At 40.4% G+C, this 17,657-nt stretch overlaps 1 protein-coding gene across 1 annotated transcript in view; it reads left to right on the forward strand.

The window, feature by feature from the left end:
• The window catches only part of AFG2A (AFG2 AAA ATPase homolog A), a 231,644-nt gene that overhangs the window by 184,513 nt on the left and 29,474 nt on the right, over nt 1-17,657 (forward strand). The window lies entirely within an intron of this gene.

The following is a 17,657-nucleotide window of genomic DNA, read 5'->3' on the forward strand; positions in this document are numbered from 1 at the left end:
CTTAGATCTCTACTCATTTCTTTGCTCCGTGGTTATCTTTTTACCTAATTTACCTATAACTTCAACTGGGGAATCAGTTCCAAGGTTCTGCAGTGATGTTCCTCGGTACCTGTGGCCTATGCTGTTTTGCTCTTAGCCACTATAGTAATTTCTCATGCACTGAAAGGACTCATTTCATAGTTCAGGTGTCCTAAGTTGGGAAATTTATTCTTGGATGCAGCTCACACAGGCTTTCATTGCCTTGCAATCTTTCTGGCTTTCCTAACATCCTTGCCTTCTTTCATGGGCTGTAGAAAGTACGTGCTTTCTGTGGGAAATGATTGGGAGATTAGAGAGAAGAAGTTGGTTTCAGTCCAAAGGGTGGTGATATATATTAGCACAGTTTATAAGATAAAGCCAAATCTCTGTTCTCTGTTACCTGGTGAGACTTCAGCCTAGGGCTAAATGCAGCCACAGACGAATGCTCTTGCTTGTGTTTCTAAGGGCACATCAATGTGAGGAAGTTATCCTGGAATGAGATAGGGTGTGAATGTAAATGCAGTAGCTGTTCCAGCATAACATCCTGTGGAGACAAGGTCTTGGTGCAGTGACTAAAAGCAATGGAATGACTTTAGTGGAAGCCGAGGACACTGAATTCCCCCTGCACTCCCCCTGAAGCAGCCAGCCCTGCTCAACACCATCTCCCTGGTGTCTGACAATGTTTGCACTGGCTGCTTTTCCTGTCTATGTCACTTGTGTAAACTGTGATTTACTGCTTATTTTATCAGTTGTCAGAAGGAGGTGGAGGGTGATGTCCACAGTATTACTGAAGGTAACTTGTGAACACAAACCGTACTTTAGCACCCAGTGTGTGAATGATGGGGAATATTTTAGCTTTGCCATCTTTTACTGGTTTTAGTGATTCCTACAGATTATAACTCAGGCTTCGATCATCTCTGCAGGTCTCAGGTATGTCACTCTTGAAGCAGTGCAAAAGGAAGACTGCTGAGGGAAGAAAGTGTATGTTTGCTTTTCTCTTTCAGAAAAAAACTGAAACGTTAATGTACTGTTTGCAGCGTCGAGAAGTGCACACACTTTTCAGTTAAAAATCACCTTTTTTTCATGCTTGTGAGGTTGCTACACCAGTTTTTAGGCCTATGCTGTGATTCAGTTGTTACCTGTTCTTTATGGTCTGCTGAAAATTAGTGTTTATTTTTAAAGTGCCTTTTTCCAGATTAAGTAGAGAATTAATTAGTCAGTGTGAGGAATAGAGTGCACTATTCTACCGCAGCTTTCCATCATGTCAAAAACTCATTACCAGATGTGGAGACCATAAACAAACACACATGATTGCTGCATGTAAATCTGCTGCAGGATAAATTACTGCTGATCTCTTCTGATTAAATAGCTTTGTCTTCCAGCTCATTAATACACTTTCAACCATGTAAAATATTTAGGTGCTAATAACTCACAAAGCAATATACAGGAGAGCATTAATTTCCTGTATTTGTTAAATATATTTCAATCTGAATTTTTTGCCCATGGTCTAGGCTACTTTTCTTTTTTTATCTTGAAAAAGTAGTTGCGTAGTCAAAAATCTTCCTTCGGAGTTGGTGTTTGCTTCTGCAAGGTCTGTAGTGGAATATACAGATAGTCTTCCCAAAGCCACAGGCAGATGATACTACAGAAATAAACCTGGTATTATTAGGCCAAAGTCTTTACTGGCACAATTCCCATGGGGTTATGCCAGTGCAAAAATTGGCCTGAGGATGAACAAACTTAATGAAAACTGGGAACTGATAGTTTAGGACCCAATCCTGCTTGTTACTGAGGAATTAGATTCCACGACAGTGATTCCTATAGCAGTACCTGAGACAGGTCCCTGCTGTGCCCAGAACCCCAATGGCTGCTGTCACTCTCCACCATCCATGGGCAGAACAGGGGTGGTGGGAACCCACACACAGAGACCAGCTCAGGGCAAGGGGGTGTCCCTGAGCTGCTGCAGACAGGCATGTCAGGCTTGTGCACACCAGCCCTGCATCTGCCCACATTGCTTTGTACCTGTTTCAAGTCTGTATTAGCACTTGTTCAGCTTTGGATCAGGCTTCTTTTGCCTCAGTGTGCACCTCATAATGAGCAGAAGAGTCATTAGAGGCAATATCCTGTGCTTAAATAATACATGGTTGCGGCAGATGGTAACAAACTCAGTCACCGTAGGTTGTTTCAGGTCTTGTTTTTTCCAGTAGGCAGATGATAAATTTTTAAATAGGAATGGGTACCTTGTATAAAGAAGACAAATGTGCACAGATACTGCCACACAGGATCTAACAAACTGGAGTCTGTCCCAGGGAGCTAATAACAGTCCATGAGGTGTAGGAGATGAATGAGGACTGACCCCAGGAAGGTGAGGCATCCTAGGTGGCAGCAGAGCTTGCTAGGTGGTGAAAATTTGCATCTGTGATAGAGCCAAGACTTGTAATCCCACACTCAGTCCCTTAGAAAAGGGACAGACAAATGGCTGACTCCTGTGTGGAGAGACTATTGCCTAACCCTGCCAGGGTCCCTAGTGTGTGATCATTCCCACAGGAGAGCCCATCTTTCTTCCCCTCTCACAGGCCCTCTGAGAACACGAACCACACACTGATCGAGCTGCGGATTACAATTTCCTGCCCAGCAGTCTTAGCAAAATTATTCAGCAGGGATGAGTAGCCTTGTAGCAGACCTCCACATTTCTTCCTGTTTTCCTTTTACCAGAGACATCAATATTTAAAAACCAGGCAGAAATACTTGATGCCTTATTGTTCTATTGCCTGTTCACCACTTGTATTGCAGCTCTTGGTGGAAACCCCTGTCTTTCTGTGTCAGGTATTTAACAAGCCTGTATCTGAAATGCAGATGACTTACACCTTGGGAACAGAAGATTCAGGTGACTATGAAAATGAAGGACAGTAGTTTGTAGAATATCTTTATGTTAAATCCATACTACATAGGAGTTTGGGAACTCAGGAACTTTTGCACATAATAACCTAGCTGCGACTAGGTTAACTATTTAATGTTAATGCTATGTTTAAGCTATAAGGCACCAAGGAAATGTGGCACACTGGTATTAATCACACCTCTTTTCTGTCACCAGTGCATATATTTTAGTATTCATAAATTAATAGATTGAATCCTGCATTAGAAACTTTCTCTATTTCTAATAATGGGTATTACTGAGTCCAAAGTTTTGCAGAGCCAGTAAGTAATGTCACCTTAAAGTCAAAAAAAGATCTTGTTTCTTGGTTGAACATGTTCTGCCCATTTATTTATAGCTTCTATTTAGTTTCCAGTTATTAAATGCAGATAGATTTTGGAATGTATTTAAGCATGTGCTTTACTTCAGTCGTATTTGCTGACGTCAGAGGAACCCAAAGCAGATGCCTGTGTGCTTTCAGGGATGCTTCCTTGAAGCAAGGAGAGAGGAAAAGAGGGAAGTCTCCCCTTCCCTTTTGGCTCTCCTCTTTTCATGTGTGAGTAGCATATTGTGTGTCTGGTTTTGTTTAAATTCAAGGATGGCAAAACAACCGCATTCTGTGAAAACTTCCTACATCTTACCATCCTTCATTATGGTTTGTTTTTTTCTTCTTGTTATTGATATTTGGTAACCTGCAGAGACAAAGTGATGTGAAACTTGGAGATCTTCACAGAGGATTTTATTCTAATAGTGTTTGTATAAAGTCCTGTGGTCCCACTAAACCCCACCCTCATTCCTTTCCTTGGTTTGAAGCTAATGCTTCATTTGCTGGGTTCTGTTGGGAGAGAGGTGGCAGGGGGGTGGATAGGAGAATCTCCCAGCTCATGACAGTTGATTGAATTGCCTTGTGTCTTTATACTGAACTGGCATTGTTGAAGCCTGTTCTAATTTTTTATAGTCTCATGAAATATACAGGTACTTGTTGGTAAATTGCAATCTGTGAACTGAGTAAACCTGTTAGTTGTTCTGAATCAAATGTGCTCAATAGTCAGATGAATTTGTATCCTGAGATTTAAATAGTCATAACGTACCTCAAATAACTCTTCAAAATGAAATTGTATATACAAACTCGACTTTTTAAAGGGAAATGGATAGATAGTATTTCTGTTGGAGGATTTGCTGTTCTTTTTTTAGCAGTGAAGCATTTCCTGGCATGTTTACAAGAGCTAGGCAAGATGCTTGTTGGATTCACATGTGTATGTAACTGTTGTGTAGCCATCCCTGCTTTGCCAGCTCCTCAGTTACTGTTGTGACAGACCAAACAATGACTCAGTGATGGTGCTGAAAATAATTGTGCTGGTTACTCAGGAAAGGGTAAAGACACTGAGGGTTATGACATCTGAGTTTAAGGGCCATTTACATTGCATCTAAAATATTCAGTAGAGTATGAAATATTATAATATATAATACAAAAATATAATATCCTGAGGAAGACTTTTTAAATAGGCAAGACTACATAGTTGTGGCATTAACAGCTGGGTGCTGCATCTTTTTCTCTCCATCAAAGTTTTGGTTATGCAGATAGGGTTATGTTGATCCTAATTACAAAGACTATTGCTAATCTGAGATTTCAGACCCACTCTTCTGTGTGCAAAAATGTCATCATAAAATCTTTTTGGAACCATGTAAACTTGATCAGGAGCTTCTCTTACTAGAGAAATCATATTACAAAATACATCTGTTCCCAATAGTTGGAAGAAATGCCTTGTGGCAATTAAAGCAACCACTCACTTAGAAAATAAGACCAGGAAAATACCTAGTATGTTTTTACTGGTTTTCCTCCTTCTATATACTGTGTTAAAGAGAAGGATCAGCAGTCCATCAATAGTACATAAATTAAGAAGTCCCTTGGTGGTGAATTAATAATCTTAGCTAGAGGAGAACTGGCAAGTAGTGTGTGTATTTACTGCGTAGCTGACTCGCTGTAAGGTTGTCAGGCAGTACTTACTTATAAATCTTGCAAACTGGAAAAAAAAAAAAACGACCTTGATAAGATTACCATGACATGACAAATACCAGCTATAAATAGGTTTTTCACTTCCTGCTCATGTCATCTTTCTCCTGCCCTTCCTACTCTGCTCCAGTCTAACAGCCTGCCAGGGCTGAGCAGCTCCCCCAGGTGAAGGTCAGCTGTTGATACATTTTTGATCATCATGTAAAGTTCTCCTGTTAGTATGTGGTCCTCATCTTAACCTCTTTGCATATTCCCCTGATTATCCCAAATCACTTTCACATGGAGCTGAGGTTAAACTTTATTTCTCTTGGCTTGTCCCTTCTGTAGCAGACACTTTGTCTTCACTTTGGAAGGACAAAGCGATGTTCAGCTGCCTGGGCCTATGCCCAGCATTTGACTTGTACATTATTTAATTTCCTTTAGAAAATTGAAAGCAGAAATTCAGGAGTGGAAGTTAGTCCTTTTCATTTGTTTAAGGATCTCTTAGGGTTAATATAATCATCGATAGTAGATGTCGGCATTATTAGGGTGACTTAAGGTAAAGCAAAGAAAATTGAATACCAGGGGAAATTCTTTCATACTGGAGAGGGTGCAGATTGATAGCTGTGCACATCTATGGGTTATGAATTGTGTGCATTAAAAACTGAAAAACGAGAATCGGTAGGTGTTTGAGTGACACGTTGAGGACACCTGCCTTCCCTTACTGCACAGCAGATTGGGGTAAGAAAGGTTTGCACCCTGTGTTACATTGTTTCTTGAACTGTGAGGCTCTCTGGAACTAAATTAAACCAAGTAACTAATTCTGCAGAAATTTTTCAGTTAGTCGGGAGGTTTTCATTTGGGCTGACTCTGCATTCACTGCTGCAATTAGGTCTGCACATGCTGGTAAGTGACTGCCAAGGCAGTTTGAAAATTTCTAATGTACTGAAGTCAGGAAATTAAAAATTAACTCTGGAAAGGACATCATATAATATTTGGCAGTGTGGTTTGAATGCTCTGTCCATGGAGAGGTGGAACGTCTTCCTCTTACAAAAAAAAAACCCTATGGAATTGAAATATGTCTTCAATGGCATTTTGAATGATCCGCAGCTGGGGAAAATTTCGTAAGGGGAGAGACCTGTGGCATACATTTGCTTATGGGTATAATATGACGTCCTTGTGGCCTTTAAGTTAGTGAAAGAGCATTTAATCATGTAGAGCAAGAGTCCCATGTTGTTTCAGGGCTCTATAGTGCTACAACTGCTGCTCCTGGTTTGGTTATATGGGAGGGAAAAAAAGACAGTGCTGGAGTGTTGCTGTGACAAAGGGTGTCACAAAGCCTTCCAGAGACCATGAAAAGTATTGAATTTGATATCAAGTAGGAAGTGTTAAGAACGTCTGCTGATCTTTACACGTAGTGAATAATTATACATCAGAGAGAAAATAGCATTTGTTTTTCTGGTACAGAATGGAAACCTGTGCTTCTGTGGTAGCATCCTGTACATGCTATCTTCATTCTTTTGATCATCACTTACTGTGTTTGGAGAGGGGCTAAAACATTTGCTGTCCCAGTCCTGGTGTCTGTGCATCTGACATAAAATGGGTAAATACAATAAACTGGAAATAGAAAGCTCACACTTTCTCATGCACATAGGCAATTCCTGATCAAATCTTATGAACTCATCTCTTGACAAGGGGCTGGAAATAATACCAGTCCAGATAGCAAGAGGCACACTTCCACAGGAAACCTTATGGTAACTTCAATTTGCAATGCAAACCTCAGGAGCACTTCACTTGCATGGGTCAGTCCTGTTGCTGGTTGCACTAACATTTCTTAATACCTTTTAAGTTGTTGGGTTTTAGCTGTGGTCCTTAGTTCTGTTATAGCCATTTCTCAGCTCGCTCTTGTGGCATCCTCTGCTGTGCTACAGCTATAGCAGTTCCTTTGGGCCTCATTGCCTCCTCCCTCTTGTGTGGTGTTAGATATTATCCTGGCAAATCTTCCTGGTGCCAGAAAAGGTGGAAAACACTTGGCATTATCTCTGTAACTGTGAAAACAGTAATGTGGTATGCCACAGTGCCTACAGAGAGCCTTCCTCAAATGTTAAGCAACCTACCTAATAGGTGTGATCACTCTCACCTCATTCTGTCACTGTTGGGAAAAGGTGGGTGCTTCTCTGCAGGGCTCAGGTGGCCTGAGGTGCCTCTTGAGGGCTTGCAGATTTGGGGCTCCTATGCAGAGGGCCCAGAGCTCCTGTGCTTTGATGTAAGCACAAAAGCATGGGCTTGAAGGGAATGTGGAATCTGGAGCACGGTGGCCAAGGACAGGAAATGTCACAGAGCTCTAGGGGGATCCTCATGGCTGAACACTATTAAGCATAAATTTTATAAATTTCTGGCCTTAAATTGTTTATCATGCTAGTTTGCAACTGTTAGAAGTTCAAATGCTGTCAACATTAAAAAGCAAACTGTATACAACCTGGAGGAAAGTGAAGGAGACTCCTCTGCTTCTTCCTATGTGTATTTGAAAAAATGTTGAGGATAAATTCTGAACATAAAACATCTTTGTGAAGTTAAGAGAAATGCAAGTGACCCATTTTCTGACTCTCCACAGTGCTGGAAATTTGCATTACATTGTCTTGCCTAGACAAGGAAGGAGGCAAAGAAAACCCAAGAGACCAAGGACGTTTTCACAATAACATAGCAAAAATTGAGAAGAAGTTTAGGAGTATGAAAGACAAGAAATGGAGAAATTTGCTAAGTTAAACGTGTTATCTGTGGATAAGCAGATCCAGTTTTCCAAAATACTGAAGTGACTTTCAGACATGACATGAATTCAGTTTTCGCAGCTACAGGAGGGCGCTAAACTGACAAGTTTCAATGTTAACAATGCAAAAGCAGATACCTTGTTAATCTGCTCACTCGTAACTTTTCACTGAAGGCAAGTGACAGCTCTGATGACAAGTTCTTACATTTCAGCATTTTATCTTACTCTGCCTCATTCTGTTCTTTGTCTCATTCCCAGAGTGATGGGGACAACTATACTGGTGACAAGCTGGTCCATTTGTGAGGGAGCTGGTATTTTGGGATGGTGCTGTGAATCCCTCAAAGTACACACTCAATGATTCACTGGACTGGGTAATTTGAGAGCACAAGCAATGGGTCACATTTACTTATGGTCTATATTAAGAAGACACAGTAGGGATACATCTGAAATGTATTGTTTGAAACTTTCATAGAAACTAAAAGTGATTAGTAGATTACTGTTGCAGACAGTAGAACTGTAGTAACAATTTTATGACTGAATAACTCAAAATACTCTTAGTATTTTTTTAAGCATGCAGATGTTAAAACCAGTAGATTGAGGGGTGTCAGGTCAGAACACCAAGACCCTTATGGGAAATGTGGGGAATGCCCACCTGAAAGGACCACTCACAAGGTTGCCTACACCAGCGAATGCCTCTATGTATACGCCAGGCATATAGTTTTCTTAATTAGATGCATCTTGCATTAGCTTTGGAATTTGCAGATGAGTGAAAGATACTGCACAAGTGAACACATTTGTATGTGGTTTCAATATATCTCTAGGCTTTAGTGTGCTTTAAACCCACTTTCTGCTGCAGTCTTGTCCTCTCCCTGCCTTCAGAGCCTTCCTACCTTGCCTACCTTCCTGCCTGCATCCTAGGTGAGCCAGTTCAGGGTACTAAACAGGTAAAAGCTCCTCTCTTCTCTGTTGCTAGATTAGGTTTCTGCTGGTTAGCACTTGAACAGACTCATCAAGAGGCCACACCAAAAAGAGATGGTGATCAGTGCGTCACTGGTTTAGACTGACTGTTGGGAAGCACATGTCTGTCATACTATTTTACTGACTTTCTGTTCCATTAAAATATATCCCTTACGTAAATCCTTAACTTGAAGTCATTGTTGATACACAACTTTTCTTGTTTCATATCTTTATATCCCTCACTGTTTTTTTTCTTGCTATAATTATTCTTTTTCTTTTCTTGCACAAGCAAAACTTCCAATGAAACTTACTTTAAATTCTTTACCAGCTTTTTTACTTCCTCCTTTAGGAGTAGTAATCATACACCGAGGCAACTAGATGTGTCTAACAACATTGCTTGCTAGGTCAGACTGTCCTCCCAGCCATATTCTGCCTCCCTGGAATACAGGGAGTAGCACTCCTCCCTAATTTTCCTGGGAAACATGAGCAGCTGTGTACCATGGGAAGCTCCAAGAGGTAAACCTTGAAACAGTCCAAAATTCCTCTAGCATTCTGCTGAGGAAATAGATACACCACAGGAGACATCTCGCACCTTCCAGAAACTGAGAACCCAATAAATAAGAGCAAGAGAGCTTCCATTAAGGGCATTATTCATCTTGCAGGCTAAGGCCCCCACACAACAGTCTTCTTACTTGTTGCCTCAACTCAGGATGTGTATGCATGTGTAAAGAGTCAGAGACACAGAAAGTATGCATCTCTCATTCTCATTATCCTAGGATTTGCATGTTTTCTGTCCAAACTGATAGAAATTATAAACTTCCACATGATTTGCTAGGGCTTTCTGGCCATTATTTTTAACTGAGTTTGCTTTTTCTGTATTGTATTATATATCATATGTAGGTAACTACAAATACAGTTGCCATTAACCTGCTATGCAAGATTCAAATTGGAGTCTGTATTTGCCATATATCTAAAGACAGGTTGAAAGGGAGAGTCTGAATAAACCCATAAAAAAAGAACTTTTCGCTTTCTTATTTTGCTGTGCAAATTCAAAAGTTTAGGACTCTAGCAATCTTTTAGCGGTGATATAATGTAACAGAAATGCTGCGGGAGTTGAAAGACAGTTCTAGCTTGCCTGTGCTTCATTGATGAAAAAAAAAAGTATTTTTAGGGAAGGGAGGGCACTTCTCCCAATTCCTTTTGCAGAATCGCTTTTATTTGCTTTGTTTTGATAGGAATCTAAGGCCTCAGCTACTCTCCCAGGTTAAACTTGAGAAAAGAATTACTGGTTTGAGAAGGAAAGGCATGAATTATTTTCCAGTGCAAGAAATACTGAATATGCTGAATGTGTCACCCAACCTGGTATATGTCTGCCTCGAAATCTGAAAGCAAGCAAGCGCAACAGCTGCTCAACACCTACACTATGATAGGTTTCATAAGGTAGAAGCTGCCAAATCTGTTTTGTAGTTTTTTCTTTTGTTTTGCTTTTCTAGAGAGAAACTCATGACAGCTACCGCTAATGATGTCCTCCAAGTCTTCTACTTTTATATTTTTAGTTGCATAATTCAATCTGTCTTGCTAGCAGCATTCAGCAAAATAGCATTGGCACTGAGTACAGGTCCTCTGTAGTAACAGCTCACTGTGAGTGAGAACACAGCATTCTGTTAATTACTTTTAATTAAAACAAGTGGCTGCACACACACACACGTACATATAGAAAGACTGTTTTTCCAGTGGCTTGGCTTCCTTTTCCTCATTGAAGGAAGGAGTCAAACTTTCTCATTAGATGTTTATATAAAAATGAAATAATTCTGAGGTTAACCAGAAATGCAGCTTAATCTTGTATAGAAACATGTGTGTGATTTTTTTTTTCAGTTGCACAAATATAGCTGAAACTTGAAGTTGGCAGAGAATGCTGTTTAAAAATATTTAGTCCCAGCATGTAAAAACTCGTTTTGTTACAGAATTCCTTTGTGAAAGGTGCAGCTATGCCATGCCGCTGCCAAAGTGATGGGAGCCATATCGACAGAGTACGTTTTGGAAAATAGCTGCATTTTGGGCTTGTAGTTACAAAAGTTAAATTGGAATGTACATGTTTTATATATTGTTTGGAAGGATACCACATCTAGTAATATTTTTTAAGAGAGTGGAGAGAGGAAAAAAGAAAGCCTGCAGTTGGAGTCAAAGCTTCCCTCTGTTAGAACATGTCGGGATGAGCAGAGGTATGTGTGATGACACTTAGCATGTACCACTTTAGGCTCTGGTTTATTCTTTCTAGCTGTCATCATGTACTGTAGTTATGATACATATGCTTAATTTTGGCTATATACCTCATCTTTCTCTTCTCTGAGTGTGTTTAAGTTTTATGGAATAATAAGAGCTACTGACAAATGTGATACTGTCTGCTGCCCAGGCGCAACTTGTGCTTAGGTTTTGGTACTCTAAGAGCAATTAGAAGCAGCATTTTGTGGTCACCGCTGTCTCATGAATTGTTGCCATGATGCTGTTGTCCCACAAGAGCTACTGGCTAATTGCCTGGCTAAGTCCCTGGCTAACACACCAAGCTGCCTGACACCGGGTGACTGCAACACGTAGACTAGGTTAACCTAAAGCCTGGCTCTCCCAGCTGAGACAGGGAAGAGTGGGCAAAGGAGGATCTGGCCTTTGCTGTGGCCACTGTGGAAGGAGGTGAGTGGAAGCCATCATCCTGGTCAGACCAGGTATATTCAGGTGGCACAACCACTTTATGTCCCTGGGCAGCACTTCAGGTAAGCTGCAGACACCCACATGCATGGTCACATGCACATCAGTCTTCAAAATTACACAAATAGGCAAACTATAGATTAAATAGTAAAGCCTTGGGCAAGTTTTCTCACTTCTGAACTGAGGTCACTTACAAACATCACTGAAGGAGCTGGTTTTGTTCAATTACATTTCTGTAACAATTTTCATTAAAGAAGTCAGGAATAGCAAGGATTGTTTGCTCAGCCTGTTGGATCAGAGACATGAGATACAAATAATCCCCATCCTTTTTAATTAAGAATTGCAAAGTGCTGCTTCATCACTACAGACCTGTTTTTAAAGTAGATCCAGTGTCTACTCATATTGAATGTCTCTTTAATAAACAATGAAGTCTATCTTTTTGTAAAAAATAATATTTAATTATAGGATATTATCACAGAGGATGGCTGCAATATGAATAGGAACTCATCTGTTCCAAGTCGATGTTCATGAATACAGAACTATATAGATGTATGCACTTTAACTTGTGGAAAACTAATAACATTGTAAAACACAGTTGCTTAGAGATCAAAGAAACCTTTGTCTCACCGAGGCATTTGTGTGGCCTGTGAGTGCCTTGCACTCTTTAGGTAGGAAAGTTTTATAGAGCAACAATTATACTGTGTAAATTCACTTCAAAGCTCCCATAGTACGTATATAATACGTGAATCTGAGGAATCAATGAATACTGTATGAAAAGCATTATGCCGATACACTTTATCATTTTCTGGTTAGAATAGATTATTCTCCTTTTCCAAAATGCCCAAATGTATAATCCATCTCATTTAAATCTACAGATTATAGAACCAAGCAGAATGATGAGATACACACACAGGGGCTATTCTTTTTCTGTCAAAGATTAGATCAGAATTTGTTACAGGGTGATCAATTATTTCATAGTATTGAAAACTTTTTCTTCTAAACAGAACAAGATTTGTAGTGGTCTGTAAGAATTTCTCTTCTCAGAGAAGGAAATAAAGGCATGTAATCTTATATTTCCTGTTTTATCTGTTTTATACATGGAACAGTAAAGTTGAACCACAAAAGAAGTACTAAATTTAAGCCTTTTTGAAATACATCAAAAATTCCATGTCTCACTTTTAAAGAGCCTCTCAGCTTAGTCTGATTTAAAGGGAAAATTGTATTTGTGACATCTTAAAACAGTATTTTCATCCTCAATAGTAGGATGTTGTCCAAAGTGTTATCTAGGATATGTCTTCCTCACCCAGCCAGCATTGTGCTATGGTACCTGAGCTTGTTCATACTGCCAGCTGTACACAGCAGGGTGCTAAAACAGGGTAAGTGAGCACAGCATTTCATGAGGCGATCCAGCAGCTCTCTCCTGCTGGAGGCAGAGGTGTCCCACTTGCTGTGCTCTCCACCCCTTTCATACCGACTGGGACTTGGTGAATCCCATCTCAATACCCCAGCAGCAGGCTAAGGCCTTTTTTGTCTGGATTAGTTTTCTGATGGTCTGGTGCATTGACTCAGTTAATGAAAGGGTCGGTTTAGCACCGGAGCCAGCCCAAGAGGTGGGTGGGAGCCTGCAGCCGGCAGTGGGTGGTGCACAAAGGAGAAGGGGGAAAGAGGGGCTATGGTATCCCACACTTCGAGCAGGAGTGACCTGCTGGGGGTGGGAGAACCCTAAAGGTATTTACTACCTCTGCCCTGCATTGCATTGAGCTTCATACAAGTCCCTCGTGGGAAGCTCTGGGCTGCTGGAGTTGCAAGGAACAGAGATAGTTATGTAGGTTTTAGAATACCATCAGCAACCTTTACTTGCCACTCCCTTTAGCCTCTCTGACTACAGTGCATCTTCTGATTTGTTTACTCAGTTTGGAAAGACAACTATGCCCACATCTTTCCTCAATCAGGTGATGGCCCAGGGTCCTGAGAGCTTTTCGACTTCCCTGGTTTTATGTGGATAAGGCCATTGCTCTCTATAGAGCAGCTTCTGACGCAGGGGTAAGATAAGGTGCCTGATGTGAGTAGGCATTTGCTTGAGTAAGAAACAGATGTCCTGACCCAAGAGTTGTTTGTGTCCTTTTAAAATGCCATGTATGAACTTTTTATCTCTCTTTAACAGAGCAGGAAAGTAAGCTCCCCAGCCTGTAGACAGTGTCCCTTTGACACTGCCTAGCAGGCACACACCACATGGCCATGCAGTCCTGCAGGTAGTTTTCCTCCAGGAAGCGCCACAATTTGCGCTATTCACAAACCGCAGGGTACTGTTCTGTTTCCAGGCTCCTAATCCCTCTTACACACAATCCCTTACAACTTGAACTGGGGGGTTGGAGGAGCAAGTTAAAAAGGAAGGAGAAAGGAAAATGAAACACAATGTACAGCCAGCCAGTGGCTGCCAGTTAGGGTGCACACAATCGACACCAGCTGCAGCCCAATTAAACCCGACATTCACAGGTGTTCCCAACAGACTCTGCAGTTACAAAACCACTTTCTTGAAAATACCTAAGGCTTTAACACAGAAGCTCATTTCTTTTTTCCTCCTTTTTTTTTGAGGGGGAAAAAAATCTTGAAAGCTGTTTAAAACACTTTAAATACAAAGATAATGAAAAGGACTTTCAGTCCACTGGAAAGAGTCGGTGCTTAATGCCAGAGTGGGGGAGAATCAGCTAAACTGAATCAGCCAGTGTAGCCAATGGTTTTGAGAGAAAGATGGGTTATGCAGAGGACTGTTTATTCAGGGAACAGTAACTGGGCATTTTATTGTTGCTGGGAGTAAGTTGGTGGGGGCAGGAAGTATGACTAGGTGTAAATCCATTTCTTTTGGGATTCAGTTATTCGCACCTTAGCTGTGAGCTTGTGTGTGGCTTTGCTTATTACTGATCAGTGTGTATATCGGTGCTTAAGATAGCAAATTTTGGCTCTCCTTTCCTCCCAGGATAACTGATACAGTTGCCTTTTTGACTTAAGTGGGATTCTAAATTAGTTGCTTATTTTCTGATCTTAAAGCATTCGTTGAGATGATAAATCAGTCCTTTATAAGAATACGGTTTTAACACATGAATTCAAAATTATTTCCACACTAGAAGAGGTCTGCAGACAGCAGATTAATTTAAGGTCAGTAATTTGCTCTCATTCCATTGAAAATGAGAACTGTGTTTGCTAAACTTTGATTTAGAATTGAAATTAACAATCAAACTAGGGTGTATTCTGGTGCTCCTGGATTCAGTAGTATTCAGCCACACCTGGCTGGCTATTCCTCTCTGTAATAACAACCCACACCTCAGTAGTTATTGCTTAATTACCTGGTGCCTGGCCTGTTGCTGTTTAATCACTCTTGTTTCTGTCAATCACTTAATGTCTTCATTACTGCTTTAACAGTCAATGCTGAAAGCCACTCTGTATTCAGATGCAATCAAGAATATCTATTTTGTCCTTTGATACATCAAGCTGCAACTTTGCCTTTGGAACAGGACTAGGACATTATTAATGTTCCTGACAACACACAGAGATGCAAAAGACTTCACTTTTTTGTTTTTTTTTTTTTATATTGAAAAGGTAAAAATGGTGATCCGTTGGATTTGTATTTGAAAATCATTAAGCATTGTCTTAAAATGGGCAGATATGTAATGTTGGTTCACAGCATTCATTTATAGAGGCAGGCAGAGGCTATTCATCCTGATAAATGCAATGGAGAAAAATTACCTGGGTTTCAAATTCACAAACATGCAACCTAAATTAGATATTGTCACTCAGGAAAAGATACTGGATGCGGTGTGGGTAATCTGAGAAAAATCATCTTGGCACTAATATGATGGCAGATACAGTAATAGAAAGGGAACCCAGCAACACTGCTTTGCTATGGTGCTGCTCCCTCTGCACCTTGTGGCTTCAGCCACTCAACAGCACAAGGATAGAGAAGATCTAGTGAAGGCGACATGGCAGACAGGCTGAAGGATGGCCAAGTTCTGCAGGAGCTGGAACCGAATCACTGAGGACTCTGCAAAGACTTGACTGAGAGGGGATGAGATAAAACTGTAAAATCATTGACAGTATGAAGAAGGTGAATGGGGAACAACAGATGAATCACTGTTCTCATAACACTGGAACTAGGAGGCACTTGCTGAAATTACCAGGTTTAAGACAAACTAAAATGCTTTTTTATAGAATGCATGATTAGACCACACTACTCATTACATGATTATGTTGTGTAGGCCAAAGAGAGAAGTAATTTAAGAAAGTAATTGGACAAATTCACTGAGGATAGGTCTGCTGCAAGTTTTTAAAACTGATGATCTAGATGTAGTCTGGTTTTGGAGTGTCACTAAGCCTGGGAAGGACATGTATCTTGCTGCAAAGCCATGGGTTTTCTTCCTTCCTCTGCTGTCAATTGGCCCTTTTTGCTGTGTTCCCTCTTTACCTCACTTGACCCAGTCTATGTTTGTTTTAAATTTAGGCAGAAATGACATTTAAAAACCCTTCTGTTGCTTGGTGTGGTAAGAAATGCCCTAATGTGACTGTGACAAATCTACAAAAAGCTAGTAGACCTTAGGCCAATAACACAGTAGATATCACCAGATGAATTTGCTCTCATTTCACTGTGGCTATATTACTCCTTGTGTTTGCTTTCCACAAGTGATTTAGCTTTATTAGCTAGTGAGAATGCTGGTGAGGACTTTTTTTTTTAAGTTTGCATACTTGAATGAAGAAAAATAATCACACTTGCCTTGTTGAATCTCTTACCTCAGAAACCTGATACTTTGGGTTAGCCAAGGAATGGAAACAATGCCATGGGACTTCTGTGACCAGACACAAGGGCCCAAATTTTAAACACTGTGCCAGAATGCCTGCTGTTTCTTACTCAATAATATATAAAATATTTAGTCCACAAGAATTCTGAGTTCAACCAGGGAAAGGGAGAATGATAATTCATGCCTTAAAATTGTTTCCTTAAAAGCAGCTGAAATGTTCCTGGGAAGTAAAATAAAAAATAATTATGAGTTTTCTTGTGTTTCCTCGTGTCTAGTAGTTTTCAGTAATAGCAGAACTTACAGTTCAGTCTTTAAGATTAAAATTAAAACAAAAAAACCCTTTGGAGGTTAATTATCATCATTGTTACTGATACTCTTGGCAAAGCATAGAGAAAAAGCATCATCAGAGGTATCAGCTTATGGGCTGATATTCCTGTGTTCCAGTGTTCAAATGGAACAGGAATAAATGAGACTGGCAGTGCCGTTCCTTCTTTCTTGGATCTGGCAACTTGAGTCTTTCCTTCAGCTTCTTCAGTAAAACTTATCAGCTAAAAAAAAGTGAGCATCTTGTGCTGTAGTGATACCCTGCTCCATAATTCTGATGTTGTAGATCAGCGATGGACTCTGTGAGCAGAATAGGACAGTCAAAACCTGCTGTAGTACCTACTGGGTTTTATAATGTTGCCTGTGGAAACCCCCAGCAGGTCTCTTCCTCTTTGTTTATGTAAAACTTGCCCTTATTGCACAAGGGGAAATGGACCCTTCCTTCAAAGACTGACACAAGTTTAGCCTCCAGGATACTTTTCCATCAAGTCTTCTCCTTTTTGAAAGATTTCTAGGTTTGGTGTTAGACATGGATGGGGGAAGGGAGGTTTGGGTTTTCTTCTTTTTCTTTAAGTAGATTTTTGTGTTGAGATAGGGAAATAGTCACACTGTCTACTTGGAGAAAAAAACTGAACAGGAAGACCAATATCCCTCCATTAACTTTCCAGATGATGTATCACTTACCTCTGCAAGAAGTTGGTGCACTAAATCTCAGCTATGCTTCCACATTTAACTTCCACATTTAACTGTCTCTAAAGTCCTGAAAAGCATTAAAATGCGTAAGAGCAGTGTTTAGCTTCACTGCTCATTAGAGCAGCACCAAACTAACAGTAATATTGTTGTAACTTGACAAAGCCATCTAAATCCATGCATGTTTTCTCTTGAAAGCTTCCTAAACATGCTGCTAAATCCTCTGAAAAGCTACTAAACAGCTTTGGCAACCATTAGCACAGCATAAGCAGGGGAGATCCTTTCAGTGAGTGAACAAACAGAGAAAATATGCTGAATAGCTGGACAAATGTGTTTCAGCTGGCTCTTTCATTTACAGATATAAGGGAGCAGTCAATATCAATCACTGTTTTCCCTGTTGCACTGGAAATCACAATATCTCTTTTCATTCCCCAAGCTCTTTTCACCACAGTAATGCGTCTTTAGAATGACACTGGCATCAGTCTGTTTCCGCTGTCTAAA

This window comes from Melopsittacus undulatus, chromosome 5, assembly GCF_012275295.1.
Source record: "Melopsittacus undulatus isolate bMelUnd1 chromosome 5, bMelUnd1.mat.Z, whole genome shotgun sequence".
Taxonomy (NCBI): Eukaryota; Metazoa; Chordata; class Aves; order Psittaciformes; family Psittaculidae; genus Melopsittacus; species Melopsittacus undulatus.